Source organism: Eleutherodactylus coqui, chromosome 3 (genome assembly GCF_035609145.1).
Source record: "Eleutherodactylus coqui strain aEleCoq1 chromosome 3, aEleCoq1.hap1, whole genome shotgun sequence".
Taxonomy (NCBI): domain Eukaryota; kingdom Metazoa; phylum Chordata; class Amphibia; order Anura; family Eleutherodactylidae; genus Eleutherodactylus; species Eleutherodactylus coqui.
In genome coordinates this window covers 54,550,827-54,568,934 of record NC_089839.1, presented here as the reverse complement: position 1 = coordinate 54,568,934, position 18,108 = coordinate 54,550,827, and the positions used below count along the sequence as shown (strand labels likewise).

The window sequence follows — 18,108 nt, the reverse complement described above, 5'->3', positions numbered from 1 at the left end:
CAGAAAACCAAGAATGTGTCTGGGACTGTCATTTTAACACACTTCTCACGGACCTGCTTTGTCTTGCTTTATTTTTAGAATTTTCCCAAACTGCCAGACTTGCTGCTGATTTCGCACTTTCATGGGTGCCAAAACTACAACACACGAAGAGAGAAACGAGAACCAAGTACGCTCATAGCAACATGCTGAAACCCGGGATCGAACCAGGGACCTTTAGATCTTCAGTCTAACGCTCTCCCAACTGCGCTATTTCGGCTGCAAGCGCAACTTTTTACGATATTCTAAGACCGTAAAATTTGTGGTGTTTTGACATCGACAAAGGAAAAGAGAAATCAAAATCATATTCAAAATAGGTTGCAGAAAACCAAGAATGTGTCTGGGACTGTCATTTTAACACACTTCTCACGGACCTGCTTTGTCTTGCTTTATTTTTAGAATTTTCCCAAACTGCCAGACTTGCTGCTGATTTCGCACTTTCATGGGTGCCAAAACTACAAAACACAAAGAGAGAAACGAGTACCAAATACACTCATAGCAACATGCTGAAACCCGGGATCGAACCAGGGACCTTTAGATCTTCAATCTAATGCTCTCCCAACTGAGCTATTTCGGCTGCAAGTGCAACTTTTTACGATATTCTAAGACCGTCAAATTTGTGGTGTTTTGATCTTTTCCACGGTGAAAACTCTAAACATCGACAAAGGAAAAGAGAAATCAAAATCATATTCAAAATAGGTTGCAGAAAACCAAGAATGTGTCTGGGACTGTCATTTTAACACACTTCTCACGGACCTGCTTTGTCTTGCTTTATTTTTAGAATTTTCCCAAACTGCCAGACTTTCTGCTGATTTCGCACTTTCATGGGTGCCAAAACTACAACACACGAAGAGAGAAACGAGTACCAAGTACGCTCATAGCAACATGCCGAAACCCGGGATCGAACCAGGGACCTTTAGATCTTCAGTCTAACGCTCTCCCAACTGAGCTATTTCGGCTGCAAGTGCAACTTTTTACGATATTCTAAGACCGTAAAATTTGTGGTGTTTTGACATCGACAAAGGAAAAGAGAACTCAAAATCATATTCAAAATAGGTTGCAGAAAACCAAGAATGTGTCTGGGACTGTCATTTTAACACACTTCTCACGGACCTGCTTTGTCTTGCTTTATTTTTAGAATTTTCCCAAACTGCCAGACTTGCTGCTGATTTCGCACTTTCATGGGTGCCAAAACTACAACACACGAAGAGAGAAACGAGTACCAAGTACACTCATAGCAACATGCTGAAACCCGGGATCGAACCAGGGACCTTTAAATCTTCAATCTAACGCTCTCCCAACTGAGCTATTTCGGCTGCAAGCGCAACTTTTTACGATATTCTAAGACCGTAAAATTTGTGGTGTTTTGACATCGACAAAGGAAAAGAGAAATCAAAATCATATTCAAAATAGGTTGCAGAAAACCAAGAATGTGTCTGGGACTGTCATTTTAACACACTTCTCACGGACCTGCTTTGTCTTGCTTTATTTTTAGAATTTTCCCAAACTGCCAGACTTGCTGCTGATTTCGCACTTTCATGGGTGCCAAAACTACAACACACGAAGAGAGAAACGAGAACCAAGTACGCTCATAGCAACATGCCGAAACCTGGGATCGAACCAGGGACCTTTAGATCTTCAGTCTAACGCTCTCCCAACTGAGCTATTTTGGCTGCAAGCACAACTTTTTACGATATTCTAAGACCGTCAAATTTTTGGTGTTTTGATCTTTTCCACGGTGAAAACTCTAAACATCGACAAAGGAAAAGAGAAATCAAAATCATATTCAAAATAGGTTGCAGAAAACCAAGAATGTGTCTGGGACTGTCATTTTAACACACTTCTCACGGACCTGCTTTGTCTTGCTATATTTTTAGAATTTTCCCAAACTGCCAGACTTTCTGCTGATTTCGCACTTTCATGGGTGCCAAAACTACAACACACGAAGAGAGAAACAAGTACCAAGTACACTCATAGCAACATGCCGAAACCCGGGATTGAACCAGGGACCTTTAGATCTTCAGTCTAACGCTCTCCCAACTGAGCTATTTCGGCTGCAAGCACAACTTTTTACGATATTCTAAGACCGTCAAATTTGTGGTGTTTTGATCTTTTCCACGGTGAAAACTCCAAACATCGACAAAGGAAAAGAGAAATCAAAATCATATTCAAAATAGGTTGCAGAAAACCAAGAATGTGTCTGGGACTGTCATTTTAACACACTTCTCACGGACCTGCTTTGTCTTGCTTTATTTTTAGAATTTTCCCAAACTGCCAGACTTGCTGCTGATTTCGCACTTTCATGGGTGCCAAAACTACAACACACGAAGAGAGAAACGAGTACCAAGTACACTCATAGCAACATGCTGAAACCCGGGATCGAACCAGGGACCTTTAGATCTTCAATCTAACGCTCTCCCAACTGAGCTATTTCAGCTGCAAGCGCAACTTTTTACGATATTCTAAGACCGTAAAATTTGTGGTGTTTTGACATCGACAAAGGAAAAGAGAAATCAAAATCATATTCAAAATAGGTTGCAGAAAACCAAGAATGTGTCTGGGACTGTCATTTTAACACACTTCTCACGGACCTGCTTTGTCTTGCTTTATTTTTAGAATTTTCCCAAACTGCCAGACTTGCTGCTGATTTCGCACTTTCATGGGTGCCAAAACTACAACACACGAAGAGAGAAACGAGAACCAAGTACGCTCATAGCAACATGCTGAAACCCGGGATCGAACCAGGGACCTTTAGATCTTCAGTCTAACGCTCTCCCAACTGAGCTATTTCGGCTGCAAGCACAACTTTTTACGATATTCTAAGACTGTCAAATTTGTGGTGTTTTGATCTTTTCCACGGTGAAAACTCCAAACATCGACAAAGGAAAAGAGATATCAAAATCATATTCAAAATAGGTTGCAGAAAACCAAGAATGTGTCTGGGACTGTCATTTTAACACACTTCTCACGGACCTGCTTTGTCTTGCTATATTTTTAGAATTTTCCCAAACTGCCAGACTTGCTGCTGATTTCGCACTTTCATGGGTGCCAAAACTACAACACACGAAGAGAGAAACGAGTACCAAGTACACTCATAGCAACATGCCGAAACCCGGGATCAAACCAGGGACTTTTAGATCTTCAGTCTAACGCTCTCCCAACTGAGCTATTTCGGCTGCAAGCACATCTTTTTACGATATTCTAAGACCGTCAAATTTGTGGTGTTTTGACATCGACAAAGGAAAAGAGAAATCAAAATCATATTCAAAATAGGTTGCAGAAAACCAAGAATGTGTCTGGGACTGTCATTTTAACACACTTCTCACGGACCTGCTTTGTCTTGCTTTATTTTTAGAATTTTCCCAAACTGCCAGACTTTCTGCTGATTTCGCACTTTCATGGGTGCCAAAACTACAATACACGAAGAGAGAAACGAGTACCAAGTACACTCATAACAACATGCCGAAACCCGGGATCGAACCAGGGACCTTTAGATCTTCCGTCTAACGCTCTCCCAACTGAGCTATTTCGGCTGCAAGCACAACTTTTTACGATATTCTAAGACCGTCAAATTTGTGGTGTTTTGATCTTTTCCACGGTGAAAACTCCAAACATCGACAAAGGAAAAGAGATATCAAAATCATATTCAAAATAGGTTGCAGAAAACCAAGAATGTGTCTGGGACTGTCATTTTAACACACTTCTCACGGACCTGCTTTGTCTTGCTATATTTTTAGAATTTTCCCAAACTGCCAGACTTTCTGCTGATTTCGCACTTTCATGGGTGCCAAAACTACAACACACGAAGAGAGAAACGAGTACCAAGTACACTCATAGCAACATGCCGAAACCCGGGATTGAACCAGGGACCTTTAGATCTTCAGTCTAACGCTCTCCCAACTGAGCTATTTCAGCTGCAAGCACAACTTTTTACGATATTCTAAGACCGTCAAATTTGTGGTGTTTTGATCTTTTCCACGGTGAAAACTCCAAACATCGACAAAGGAAAAGAGAAATCAAAATCATATTCAAAATAGGTTGCAGAAAACCAAGAATGTGTCTGGGACTGTCATTTTAACACACTTCTCACGGACCTGCTTTTTCTTGCTTTATTTTTAGAATTTTCCCAAACTGCCAGACTTGCTGCTGATTTCGCACTTTCATGGGTGCCAAAACTACAACACACGAAGAGAGAAACGAGAACCAAGTACGCTCATAGCAACATGCCAAAACCCGGGATCGAACCAGGGACCTTTAGATCTTCTGTCTAACGCTCTCCCAACTGAGCTATTTCGGCTGCAAGCACAACTTTTTACGATATTCTAAGACCGTCAAATTTGTGGTGTTTTGATCTTTTCCACGGTGAAAACTCCAAACATCGACAAAGGAAAAGAGATATCAAAATCATATTCAAAATAGGTTGCAGAAAACCAAGAATGTGTCTGGGACTGTCATTTTAACACACTTCTCACGGACCTGCTTTGTCTTGCTATATTTTTAGAATTTTCCCAAACTGCCAGACTTTCTGCTGATTTCGCACTTTCATGGGTGCCAAAACTACAACACACGAAGAGAGAAACAAGTACCAAGTACACTCATAGCAACATGCCGAAACCCGGGATCGAACCAGGGACCTTTAGATCTTCAGTCTAACGCTCTCCCAACTGAGCTGTTTCGGCTGCAAGCACAACTTTTTACGATATTCTAAGACCGTTAAATTTGTGGTGTTTTGATCTTTTCCACGGTGAAAACTCCAAACATCGACAAAGGAAAAGAGAAATCAAAATCATATTCAAAATAGGTTGCAGAAAACCAAGAATGTGTCTGGGACTGTCATTTTAACACACTTCTCACGGACCTGCTTTGTCTTGCTATATTTTTAGAATTTTCCCAAACTGCCAGACTTTCTGCTGATTTCGCACTTTCATGGGTGCCAAAACTACAACACACGAAGAGAGAAACAAGTACCAAGTACACTCATAGCAACATGCCGAAACCCGGGATCGAACCAGGGACCTTTAGATCTTCAGTCTAACGCTCTCCCAACTGAGCTATTTCGGCTGCAAGCACAACTTTTTACGATATTCTAAGACCGTTAAATTTGTGGTGTTTTGATCTTTTCCACGGTGAAAACTCCAAACATCGACAAAGGAAAAGAGAAATCAAAATCATATTCAAAATAGGTTGCAGAAAACCAAGAATGTGTCTGGGACTGTCATTTTAACACACTTCTCACGGACCTGCTTTGTCTTGCTTTATTTTTAGAATTTTCCCAAACTGCCAGACTTGCTGCTGATTTCGCACTTTCATGGGTGCCAAAACTACAACACACGAAGAGAGAAACGAGTACCAAGTACGCTCATAGCAACATGCTGAAACCCGGGATCGAACCAGGGACCTTTAGATCTTCAATCTAACGCTCTCCCAACTGAGCTATTTCGGCTGCAAGCACAACTTTTTACGATATTCTAAGACCGTCAAATTTGTGGTGTTTTGACATCGACAAAGGAAAAGAGAAATCAAAATCATATTCAAAATAGGTTGCAGAAAACCAAGAATGTGTCTGGGACTGTCATTTTAACACACTTCTCACGGACCTGCTTTGTCTTGCTTTATTTTTAGAATTTTCCCAAACTGCCAGACTTGCTGCTGATTTCGCACTTTCATGGGTGCCAAAACTACAACACACGAAGAGAGAAACGAGAACCAAGTACGCTCATAGCAACATGCCGAAACCTGGGATCGAACCAGGGACCTTTAGATCTTCAGTCTAACGCTCTCCCAACTGAGCTATTTTGGCTGCAAGCACAACTTTTTACGATATTCTAAGACCGTCAAATTTTTGGTGTTTTGATCTTTTCCACGGTGAAAACTCTAAACATCGACAAAGGAAAAGAGAAATCAAAATCATATTCAAAATAGGTTGCAGAAAACCAAGAATGTGTCTGGGACTGTCATTTTAACACACTTCTCACGGACCTGCTTTGTCTTGCTATATTTTTAGAATTTTCCCAAACTGCCAGACTTTCTGCTGATTTCGCACTTTCATGGGTGCCAAAACTACAACACACGAAGAGAGAAACAAGTACCAAGTACACTCATAGCAACATGCCGAAACCCGGGATTGAACCAGGGACCTTTAGATCTTCAGTCTAACGCTCTCCCAACTGAGCTATTTCGGCTGCAAGCACAACTTTTTACGATATTCTAAGACCGTCAAATTTGTGGTGTTTTGATCTTTTCCACGGTGAAAACTCCAAACATCGACAAAGGAAAAGAGAAATCAAAATCATATTCAAAATAGGTTGCAGAAAACCAAGAATGTGTCTGGGACTGTCATTTTAACACACTTCTCACGGACCTGCTTTGTCTTGCTTTATTTTTAGAATTTTCCCAAACTGCCAGACTTGCTGCTGATTTCGCACTTTCATGGGTGCCAAAACTACAACACACGAAGAGAGAAACGAGTACCAAGTACACTCATAGCAACATGCTGAAACCCGGGATCGAACAAGGGACCTTTAGATCTTCAATCTAACGCTCTCCCAACTGAGCTATTTCGGCTGCAAGCGCAACTTTTTACGATATTCTAAGACCGTAAAATTTGTGGTGTTTTGACATCGACAAAGGAAAAGAGAAATCAAAATCATATTCAAAATAGGTTGCAGAAAACCAAGAATGTGTCTGGGACTGTCATTTTAACACACTTCTCACGGACCTGCTTTGTCTTGCTTTATTTTTAGAATTTTCCCAAACTGCCAGACTTGCTGCTGATTTCGCACTTTCATGGGTGCCAAAACTACAACACACGAAGAGAGAAACGAGTACCAAGTACGCTCATAGCAACATGCTGAAACCCGGGATCGAACCAGGGACCTTTAGATCTTCAATCTAACGCTCTCCCAACTGAGCTATTTCGGCTGCAAGCGCAACTTTTTACGATATTCTAAGACCGTAAAATTTGTGGTGTTTTGACATCGACAAAGGAAAAGAGAAATCAAAATCATATTCAAAATAGGTTGCAGAAAACCAAGAATGTGTCTGGGACTGTCATTTTAACACACTTCTCACGGACCTGCTTTGTCTTGCTTTATTTTTAGAATTTTCCCAAACTGCCAGACTTGCTGCTGATTTCGCACTTTCATGGGTGCCAAAACTACAACACACGAAGAGAGAAACGAGAACCAAGTACGCTCATAGCAACATGCCGAAACCTGGGATCGAACCAGGGACCTTTAGATCTTCAGTCTAACGCTCTCCCAACTGAGCTATTTTGGCTGCAAGCACAACTTTTTACGATATTCTAAGACCGTCAAATTTTTGGTGTTTTGATCTTTTCCACGGTGAAAACTCTAAACATCGACAAAGGAAAAGAGAAATCAAAATCATATTCAAAATAGGTTGCAGAAAACCAAGAATGTGTCTGGGACTGTCATTTTAACACACTTCTCACGGACCTGCTTTGTCTTGCTATATTTTTAGAATTTTCCCAAACTGCCAGACTTTCTGCTGATTTCGCACTTTCATGGGTGCCAAAACTACAACACACGAAGAGAGAAACAAGTACCAAGTACACTCATAGCAACATGCCGAAACCCGGGATTGAACCAGGGACCTTTAGATCTTCAGTCTAACGCTCTCCCAACTGAGCTATTTCGGCTGCAAGCACAACTTTTTACGATATTCTAAGACCGTCAAATTTGTGGTGTTTTGATCTTTTCCACGGTGAAAACTCCAAACATCGACAAAGGAAAAGAGAAATCAAAATCATATTCAAAATAGGTTGCAGAAAACCAAGAATGTGTCTGGGACTGTCATTTTAACACACTTCTCACGGACCTGCTTTGTCTTGCTTTATTTTTAGAATTTTCCCAAACTGCCAGACTTGCTGCTGATTTCGCACTTTCATGGGTGCCAAAACTACAACACACGAAGAGAGAAACGAGTACCAAGTACACTCATAGCAACATGCTGAAACCCGGGATCGAACAAGGGACCTTTAGATCTTCAATCTAACGCTCTCCCAACTGAGCTATTTCGGCTGCAAGCGCAACTTTTTACGATATTCTAAGACCGTAAAATTTGTGGTGTTTTGACATCGACAAAGGAAAAGAGAAATCAAAATCATATTCAAAATAGGTTGCAGAAAACCAAGAATGTGTCTGGGACTGTCATTTTAACACACTTCTCACGGACCTGCTTTGTCTTGCTATATTTTTAGAATTTTCCCAAACTGCCAGACTTTCTGCTGATTTCGCACTTTCATGGGTGCCAAAACTACAACACACGAAGAGAGAAACAAGTACCAAGTACACTCATAGCAACATGCCGAAACCCGGGATTGAACCAGGGACCTTTAGATCTTCAGTCTAACGCTCTCCCAACTGAGCTATTTCGGCTGCAAGCACAACTTTTTACGATATTCTAAGACCGTCAAATTTGTGGTGTTTTGATCTTTTCCACGGTGAAAACTCCAAACATCGACAAAGGAAAAGAGAAATCAAAATCATATTCAAAATAGGTTGCAGAAAACCAAGAATGTGTCTGGGACTGTCATTTTAACACACTTCTCACGGACCTGCTTTGTCTTGCTATATTTTTAGAATTTTCCCAAACTGCCAGACTTTCTGCTGATTTCGCACTTTCATGGGTGCCAAAACTACAACACACGAAGAGAGAAACAAGTACCAAGTACACTCATAGCAACATGCCGAAACCCGGGATTGAACCAGGGACCTTTAGATCTTCAGTCTAACGCTCTCCCAACTGAGCTATTTCAGCTGCAAGCACAACTTTTTACGATATTCTAAGACCGTCAAATTTGTGGTGTTTTGATCTTTTCCACGGTGAAAACTCCAAACATCGACAAAGGAAAAGAGAAATCAAAATCATATTCAAAATAGGTTGCAGAAAACCAAGAATGTGTCTGGGACTGTCATTTTAACACACTTCTCACGGACCTGCTTTGTCTTGCTTTATTTTTAGAATTTTCCCAAACTGCCAGACTTGCTGCTGATTTCGCACTTTCATGGGTGCCAAAACTACAACACACGAAGAGAGAAACGAGTACCAAGTACACTCATAGCAACATGCTGAAACCCGGGATCGAACCAGGGACCTTTAGATCTTCAATCTAACGCTCTCCCAACTGAGCTATTTCGGCTGCAAGCGCAACTTTTTACGATATTCTAAGACCGTAAAATTTGTGGTGTTTTGACATCGACAAAGGAAAAGAGAAATCAAAATCATATTCAAAATAGGTTGCAGAAAACCAAGAATGTGTCTGGGACTGTCATTTTAACACACTTCTCACGGACCTGCTTTGTCTTGCTTTATTTTTAGAATTTTCCCAAACTGCCAGACTTGCTGCTGATTTCGCACTTTCATGGGTGCCAAAACTACAACACACGAAGAGAGAAACGAGAACCAAGTACGCTCATAGCAACATGCTGAAACCCGGGATCGAACCAGGGACCTTTAGATCTTCAGTCTAACGCTCTCCCAACTGCGCTATTTCGGCTGCAAGCGCAACTTTTTACGATATTCTAAGACCGTAAAATTTGTGGTGTTTTGACATCGACAAAGGAAAAGAGAAATCAAAATCATATTCAAAATAGGTTGCAGAAAACCAAGAATGTGTCTGGGACTGTCATTTTAACACACTTCTCACGGACCTGCTTTGTCTTGCTTTATTTTTAGAATTTTCCCAAACTGCCAGACTTGCTGCTGATTTCGCACTTTCATGGGTGCCAAAACTACAAAACACAAAGAGAGAAACGAGTACCAAATACACTCATAGCAACATGCTGAAACCCGGGATCGAACCAGGGACCTTTAGATCTTCAATCTAATGCTCTCCCAACTGAGCTATTTCGGCTGCAAGTGCAACTTTTTACGATATTCTAAGACCGTCAAATTTGTGGTGTTTTGATCTTTTCCACGGTGAAAACTCTAAACATCGACAAAGGAAAAGAGAAATCAAAATCATATTCAAAATAGGTTGCAGAAAACCAAGAATGTGTCTGGGACTGTCATTTTAACACACTTCTCACGGACCTGCTTTGTCTTGCTTTATTTTTAGAATTTTCCCAAACTGCCAGACTTTCTGCTGATTTCGCACTTTCATGGGTGCCAAAACTACAACACACGAAGAGAGAAACGAGTACCAAGTACGCTCATAGCAACATGCCGAAACCCGGGATCGAACCAGGGACCTTTAGATCTTCAGTCTAACGCTCTCCCAACTGAGCTATTTCGGCTGCAAGTGCAACTTTTTACGATATTCTAAGACCGTAAAATTTGTGGTGTTTTGACATCGACAAAGGAAAAGAGAACTCAAAATCATATTCAAAATAGGTTGCAGAAAACCAAGAATGTGTCTGGGACTGTCATTTTAACACACTTCTCACGGACCTGCTTTGTCTTGCTTTATTTTTAGAATTTTCCCAAACTGCCAGACTTGCTGCTGATTTCGCACTTTCATGGGTGCCAAAACTACAACACACGAAGAGAGAAACGAGTACCAAGTACACTCATAGCAACATGCTGAAACCCGGGATCGAACCAGGGACCTTTAAATCTTCAATCTAACGCTCTCCCAACTGAGCTATTTCGGCTGCAAGCGCAACTTTTTACGATATTCTAAGACCGTAAAATTTGTGGTGTTTTGACATCGACAAAGGAAAAGAGAAATCAAAATCATATTCAAAATAGGTTGCAGAAAACCAAGAATGTGTCTGGGACTGTCATTTTAACACACTTCTCACGGACCTGCTTTGTCTTGCTTTATTTTTAGAATTTTCCCAAACTGCCAGACTTGCTGCTGATTTCGCACTTTCATGGGTGCCAAAACTACAACACACGAAGAGAGAAACGAGAACCAAGTACGCTCATAGCAACATGCCGAAACCTGGGATCGAACCAGGGACCTTTAGATCTTCAGTCTAACGCTCTCCCAACTGAGCTATTTTGGCTGCAAGCACAACTTTTTACGATATTCTAAGACCGTCAAATTTTTGGTGTTTTGATCTTTTCCACGGTGAAAACTCTAAACATCGACAAAGGAAAAGAGAAATCAAAATCATATTCAAAATAGGTTGCAGAAAACCAAGAATGTGTCTGGGACTGTCATTTTAACACACTTCTCACGGACCTGCTTTGTCTTGCTATATTTTTAGAATTTTCCCAAACTGCCAGACTTTCTGCTGATTTCGCACTTTCATGGGTGCCAAAACTACAACACACGAAGAGAGAAACAAGTACCAAGTACACTCATAGCAACATGCCGAAACCCGGGATTGAACCAGGGACCTTTAGATCTTCAGTCTAACGCTCTCCCAACTGAGCTATTTCGGCTGCAAGCACAACTTTTTACGATATTCTAAGACCGTCAAATTTGTGGTGTTTTGATCTTTTCCACGGTGAAAACTCCAAACATCGACAAAGGAAAAGAGAAATCAAAATCATATTCAAAATAGGTTGCAGAAAACCAAGAATGTGTCTGGGACTGTCATTTTAACACACTTCTCACGGACCTGCTTTGTCTTGCTTTATTTTTAGAATTTTCCCAAACTGCCAGACTTGCTGCTGATTTCGCACTTTCATGGGTGCCAAAACTACAACACACGAAGAGAGAAACGAGTACCAAGTACACTCATAGCAACATGCTGAAACCCGGGATCGAACCAGGGACCTTTAGATCTTCAATCTAACGCTCTCCCAACTGAGCTATTTCAGCTGCAAGCGCAACTTTTTACGATATTCTAAGACCGTAAAATTTGTGGTGTTTTGACATCGACAAAGGAAAAGAGAAATCAAAATCATATTCAAAATAGGTTGCAGAAAACCAAGAATGTGTCTGGGACTGTCATTTTAACACACTTCTCACGGACCTGCTTTGTCTTGCTTTATTTTTAGAATTTTCCCAAACTGCCAGACTTGCTGCTGATTTCGCACTTTCATGGGTGCCAAAACTACAACACACGAAGAGAGAAACGAGAACCAAGTACGCTCATAGCAACATGCTGAAACCCGGGATCGAACCAGGGACCTTTAGATCTTCAGTCTAACGCTCTCCCAACTGAGCTATTTCGGCTGCAAGCACAACTTTTTACGATATTCTAAGACTGTCAAATTTGTGGTGTTTTGATCTTTTCCACGGTGAAAACTCCAAACATCGACAAAGGAAAAGAGATATCAAAATCATATTCAAAATAGGTTGCAGAAAACCAAGAATGTGTCTGGGACTGTCATTTTAACACACTTCTCACGGACCTGCTTTGTCTTGCTATATTTTTAGAATTTTCCCAAACTGCCAGACTTGCTGCTGATTTCGCACTTTCATGGGTGCCAAAACTACAACACACGAAGAGAGAAACGAGTACCAAGTACACTCATAGCAACATGCCGAAACCCGGGATCAAACCAGGGACTTTTAGATCTTCAGTCTAACGCTCTCCCAACTGAGCTATTTCGGCTGCAAGCACATCTTTTTACGATATTCTAAGACCGTCAAATTTGTGGTGTTTTGACATCGACAAAGGAAAAGAGAAATCAAAATCATATTCAAAATAGGTTGCAGAAAACCAAGAATGTGTCTGGGACTGTCATTTTAACACACTTCTCACGGACCTGCTTTGTCTTGCTTTATTTTTAGAATTTTCCCAAACTGCCAGACTTTCTGCTGATTTCGCACTTTCATGGGTGCCAAAACTACAATACACGAAGAGAGAAACGAGTACCAAGTACACTCATAACAACATGCCGAAACCCGGGATCGAACCAGGGACCTTTAGATCTTCCGTCTAACGCTCTCCCAACTGAGCTATTTCGGCTGCAAGCACAACTTTTTACGATATTCTAAGACCGTCAAATTTGTGGTGTTTTGATCTTTTCCACGGTGAAAACTCCAAACATCGACAAAGGAAAAGAGATATCAAAATCATATTCAAAATAGGTTGCAGAAAACCAAGAATGTGTCTGGGACTGTCATTTTAACACACTTCTCACGGACCTGCTTTGTCTTGCTATATTTTTAGAATTTTCCCAAACTGCCAGACTTTCTGCTGATTTCGCACTTTCATGGGTGCCAAAACTACAACACACGAAGAGAGAAACGAGTACCAAGTACACTCATAGCAACATGCCGAAACCCGGGATTGAACCAGGGACCTTTAGATCTTCAGTCTAACGCTCTCCCAACTGAGCTATTTCAGCTGCAAGCACAACTTTTTACGATATTCTAAGACCGTCAAATTTGTGGTGTTTTGATCTTTTCCACGGTGAAAACTCCAAACATCGACAAAGGAAAAGAGAAATCAAAATCATATTCAAAATAGGTTGCAGAAAACCAAGAATGTGTCTGGGACTGTCATTTTAACACACTTCTCACGGACCTGCTTTTTCTTGCTTTATTTTTAGAATTTTCCCAAACTGCCAGACTTGCTGCTGATTTCGCACTTTCATGGGTGCCAAAACTACAACACACGAAGAGAGAAACGAGAACCAAGTACGCTCATAGCAACATGCCAAAACCCGGGATCGAACCAGGGACCTTTAGATCTTCTGTCTAACGCTCTCCCAACTGAGCTATTTCGGCTGCAAGCACAACTTTTTACGATATTCTAAGACCGTCAAATTTGTGGTGTTTTGATCTTTTCCACGGTGAAAACTCCAAACATCGACAAAGGAAAAGAGATATCAAAATCATATTCAAAATAGGTTGCAGAAAACCAAGAATGTGTCTGGGACTGTCATTTTAACACACTTCTCACGGACCTGCTTTGTCTTGCTATATTTTTAGAATTTTCCCAAACTGCCAGACTTTCTGCTGATTTCGCACTTTCATGGGTGCCAAAACTACAACACACGAAGAGAGAAACAAGTACCAAGTACACTCATAGCAACATGCCGAAACCCGGGATCGAACCAGGGACCTTTAGATCTTCAGTCTAACGCTCTCCCAACTGAGCTGTTTCGGCTGCAAGCACAACTTTTTACGATATTCTAAGACCGTTAAATTTGTGGTGTTTTGATCTTTTCCACGGTGAAAACTCCAAACATCGACAAAGGAAAAGAGAAATCAAAATCATATTCAAAATAGGTTGCAGAAAACCAAGAATGTGTCTGGGACTGTCATTTTAACACACTTCTCACGGACCTGCTTTGTCTTGCTATATTTTTAGAATTTTCCCAAACTGCCAGACTTTCTGCTGATTTCGCACTTTCATGGGTGCCAAAACTACAACACACGAAGAGAGAAACAAGTACCAAGTACACTCATAGCAACATGCCGAAACCCGGGATCGAACCAGGGACCTTTAGATCTTCAGTCTAACGCTCTCCCAACTGAGCTATTTCGGCTGCAAGCACAACTTTTTACGATATTCTAAGACCGTTAAATTTGTGGTGTTTTGATCTTTTCCACGGTGAAAACTCCAAACATCGACAAAGGAAAAGAGAAATCAAAATCATATTCAAAATAGGTTGCAGAAAACCAAGAATGTGTCTGGGACTGTCATTTTAACACACTTCTCACGGACCTGCTTTGTCTTGCTTTATTTTTAGAATTTTCCCAAACTGCCAGACTTGCTGCTGATTTCGCACTTTCATGGGTGCCAAAACTACAACACACGAAGAGAGAAACGAGTACCAAGTACGCTCATAGCAACATGCTGAAACCCGGGATCGAACCAGGGACCTTTAGATCTTCAATCTAACGCTCTCCCAACTGAGCTATTTCGGCTGCAAGCACAACTTTTTACGATATTCTAAGACCGTCAAATTTGTGGTGTTTTGACATCGACAAAGGAAAAGAGAAATCAAAATCATATTCAAAATAGGTTGCAGAAAACCAAGAATGTGTCTGGGACTGTCATTTTAACACACTTCTCACGGACCTGCTTTGTCTTGCTTTATTTTTAGAATTTTCCCAAACTGCCAGACTTGCTGCTGATTTCGCACTTTCATGGGTGCCAAAACTACAACACACGAAGAGAGAAACGAGAACCAAGTACGCTCATAGCAACATGCCGAAACCTGGGATCGAACCAGGGACCTTTAGATCTTCAGTCTAACGCTCTCCCAACTGAGCTATTTTGGCTGCAAGCACAACTTTTTACGATATTCTAAGACCGTCAAATTTTTGGTGTTTTGATCTTTTCCACGGTGAAAACTCTAAACATCGACAAAGGAAAAGAGAAATCAAAATCATATTCAAAATAGGTTGCAGAAAACCAAGAATGTGTCTGGGACTGTCATTTTAACACACTTCTCACGGACCTGCTTTGTCTTGCTATATTTTTAGAATTTTCCCAAACTGCCAGACTTTCTGCTGATTTCGCACTTTCATGGGTGCCAAAACTACAACACACGAAGAGAGAAACAAGTACCAAGTACACTCATAGCAACATGCCGAAACCCGGGATTGAACCAGGGACCTTTAGATCTTCAGTCTAACGCTCTCCCAACTGAGCTATTTCGGCTGCAAGCACAACTTTTTACGATATTCTAAGACCGTCAAATTTGTGGTGTTTTGATCTTTTCCACGGTGAAAACTCCAAACATCGACAAAGGAAAAGAGAAATCAAAATCATATTCAAAATAGGTTGCAGAAAACCAAGAATGTGTCTGGGACTGTCATTTTAACACACTTCTCACGGACCTGCTTTGTCTTGCTTTATTTTTAGAATTTTCCCAAACTGCCAGACTTGCTGCTGATTTCGCACTTTCATGGGTGCCAAAACTACAACACACGAAGAGAGAAACGAGTACCAAGTACACTCATAGCAACATGCTGAAACCCGGGATCGAACAAGGGACCTTTAGATCTTCAATCTAACGCTCTCCCAACTGAGCTATTTCGGCTGCAAGCGCAACTTTTTACGATATTCTAAGACCGTAAAATTTGTGGTGTTTTGACATCGACAAAGGAAAAGAGAAATCAAAATCATATTCAAAATAGGTTGCAGAAAACCAAGAATGTGTCTGGGACTGTCATTTTAACACACTTCTCACGGACCTGCTTTGTCTTGCTTTATTTTTAGAATTTTCCCAAACTGCCAGACTTGCTGCTGATTTCGCACTTTCATGGGTGCCAAAACTACAACACACGAAGAGAGAAACGAGTACCAAGTACGCTCATAGCAACATGCTGAAACCCGGGATCGAACCAGGGACCTTTAGATCTTCAATCTAACGCTCTCCCAACTGAGCTATTTCGGCTGCAAGCGCAACTTTTTACGATATTCTAAGACCGTAAAATTTGTGGTGTTTTGACATCGACAAAGGAAAAGAGAAATCAAAATCATATTCAAAATAGGTTGCAGAAAACCAAGAATGTGTCTGGGACTGTCATTTTAACACACTTCTCACGGACCTGCTTTGTCTTGCTATATTTTTAGAATTTTCCCAAACTGCCAGACTTTCTGCTGATTTCGCACTTTCATGGGTGCCAAAACTACAACACACGAAGAGAGAAACAAGTACCAAGTACACTCATAGCAACATGCCGAAACCCGGGATTGAACCAGGGACCTTTAGATCTTCAGTCTAACGCTCTCCCAACTGAGCTATTTCGGCTGCAAGCACAACTTTTTACGATATTCTAAGACCGTCAAATTTGTGGTGTTTTGATCTTTTCCACGGTGAAAACTCCAAACATCGACAAAGGAAAAGAGAAATCAAAATCATATTCAAAATAGGTTGCAGAAAACCAAGAATGTGTCTGGGACTGTCATTTTAACACACTTCTCACGGACCTGCTTTGTCTTGCTTTATTTTTAGAATTTTCCCAAACTGCCAGACTTGCTGCTGATTTCGCACTTTCATGGGTGCCAAAACTACAACACACGAAGAGAGAAACGAGTACCAAGTACACTCATAGCAACATGCTGAAACCCGGGATCGAACAAGGGACCTTTAGATCTTCAATCTAACGCTCTCCCAACTGAGCTATTTCGGCTGCAAGCGCAACTTTTTACGATATTCTAAGACCGTAAAATTTGTGGTGTTTTGACATCGACAAAGGAAAAGAGAAATCAAAATCATATTCAAAATAGGTTGCAGAAAACCAAGAATGTGTCTGGGACTGTCATTTTAACACACTTCTCACGGACCTGCTTTGTCTTGCTTTATTTTTAGAATTTTCCCAAACTGCCAGACTTGCTGCTGATTTCGCACTTTCATGGGTGCCAAAACTACAACACACGAAGAGAGAAACGAGTACCAAGTACGCTCATAGCAACATGCTGAAACCCGGGATCGAACCAGGGACCTTTAGATCTTCAATCTAACGCTCTCCCAACTGAGCTATTTCGGCTGCAAGCGCAACTTTTTACGATATTCTAAGACCGTAAAATTTGTGGTGTTTTGACATCGACAAAGGAAAAGAGAAATCAAAATCATATTCAAAATAGGTTGCAGAAAACCAAGAATGTGTCTGGGACTGTCATTTTAACACACTTCTCACGGACCTGCTTTGTCTTGCTTTATTTTTAGAATTTTCCCAAACTGCCAGACTTGCTGCTGATTTCGCACTTTCATGGGTGCCAAAACTACAACACACGAAGAGAGAAACGAGAACCAAGTACGCTCATAGCAACATGCCGAAACCTGGGATCGAACCAGGGACCTTTAGATCTTCAGTCTAACGCTCTCCCAACTGAGCTATTTTGGCTGCAAGCACAACTTTTTACGATATTCTAAGACCGTCAAATTTTTGGTGTTTTGATCTTTTCCACGGTGAAAACTCTAAACATCGACAAAGGAAAAGAGAAATCAAAATCATATTCAAAATAGGTTGCAGAAAACCAAGAATGTGTCTGGGACTGTCATTTTAACACACTTCTCACGGACCTGCTTTGTCTTGCTATATTTTTAGAATTTTCCCAAACTGCCAGACTTTCTGCTGATTTCGCACTTTCATGGGTGCCAAAACTACAACACACGAAGAGAGAAACAAGTACCAAGTACACTCATAGCAACATGCCGAAACCCGGGATCGAACCAGGGACCTTTAGATCTTCAGTCTAACGCTCTCCCAACTGAGCAATTTCGGCTGCAAGCACAACTTTT

General features: G+C 41.1%; 11 non-coding genes across 11 annotated transcripts; all 11 read right to left on the bottom strand.

Moving 5' to 3' along the window:
* Positions 1-922: 922 nt before the first annotated feature.
* Positions 923-995, bottom strand: TRNAF-GAA (transfer RNA phenylalanine (anticodon GAA)). Its single transcript has one exon. It is a non-coding gene; the product is annotated as a tRNA-Phe (tRNA).
* Positions 996-2,018: 1,023 nt separating this feature from the next.
* On the bottom strand, positions 2,019-2,091 carry TRNAF-GAA (transfer RNA phenylalanine (anticodon GAA)). The gene has a single exon. It is a non-coding gene; the product is annotated as a tRNA-Phe (tRNA).
* A 2,933-nt stretch (positions 2,092-5,024) lies between these two features.
* TRNAF-GAA (transfer RNA phenylalanine (anticodon GAA)) lies at positions 5,025-5,097 on the bottom strand. Its single transcript has one exon. It is a non-coding gene; the product is annotated as a tRNA-Phe (tRNA).
* A 1,048-nt stretch (positions 5,098-6,145) lies between these two features.
* On the bottom strand, positions 6,146-6,218 carry TRNAF-GAA (transfer RNA phenylalanine (anticodon GAA)). The gene has a single exon. It is a non-coding gene; the product is annotated as a tRNA-Phe (tRNA).
* Positions 6,219-7,623: 1,405 nt separating this feature from the next.
* TRNAF-GAA (transfer RNA phenylalanine (anticodon GAA)) lies at positions 7,624-7,696 on the bottom strand. Its single transcript has one exon. It is a non-coding gene; the product is annotated as a tRNA-Phe (tRNA).
* Positions 7,697-8,362: 666 nt separating this feature from the next.
* TRNAF-GAA (transfer RNA phenylalanine (anticodon GAA)) lies at positions 8,363-8,435 on the bottom strand. Its single transcript has one exon. It is a non-coding gene; the product is annotated as a tRNA-Phe (tRNA).
* Positions 8,436-10,222: 1,787 nt separating this feature from the next.
* Positions 10,223-10,295, bottom strand: TRNAF-GAA (transfer RNA phenylalanine (anticodon GAA)). Its single transcript has one exon. It is a non-coding gene; the product is annotated as a tRNA-Phe (tRNA).
* A 1,023-nt stretch (positions 10,296-11,318) lies between these two features.
* Positions 11,319-11,391, bottom strand: TRNAF-GAA (transfer RNA phenylalanine (anticodon GAA)). The gene has a single exon. It is a non-coding gene; the product is annotated as a tRNA-Phe (tRNA).
* A 2,933-nt stretch (positions 11,392-14,324) lies between these two features.
* Positions 14,325-14,397, bottom strand: TRNAF-GAA (transfer RNA phenylalanine (anticodon GAA)). Its single transcript has one exon. It is a non-coding gene; the product is annotated as a tRNA-Phe (tRNA).
* A 1,048-nt stretch (positions 14,398-15,445) lies between these two features.
* TRNAF-GAA (transfer RNA phenylalanine (anticodon GAA)) lies at positions 15,446-15,518 on the bottom strand. Its single transcript has one exon. It is a non-coding gene; the product is annotated as a tRNA-Phe (tRNA).
* Positions 15,519-16,541: 1,023 nt separating this feature from the next.
* On the bottom strand, positions 16,542-16,614 carry TRNAF-GAA (transfer RNA phenylalanine (anticodon GAA)). The gene has a single exon. It is a non-coding gene; the product is annotated as a tRNA-Phe (tRNA).
* Positions 16,615-18,108: the final 1,494 nt, after the last annotated feature.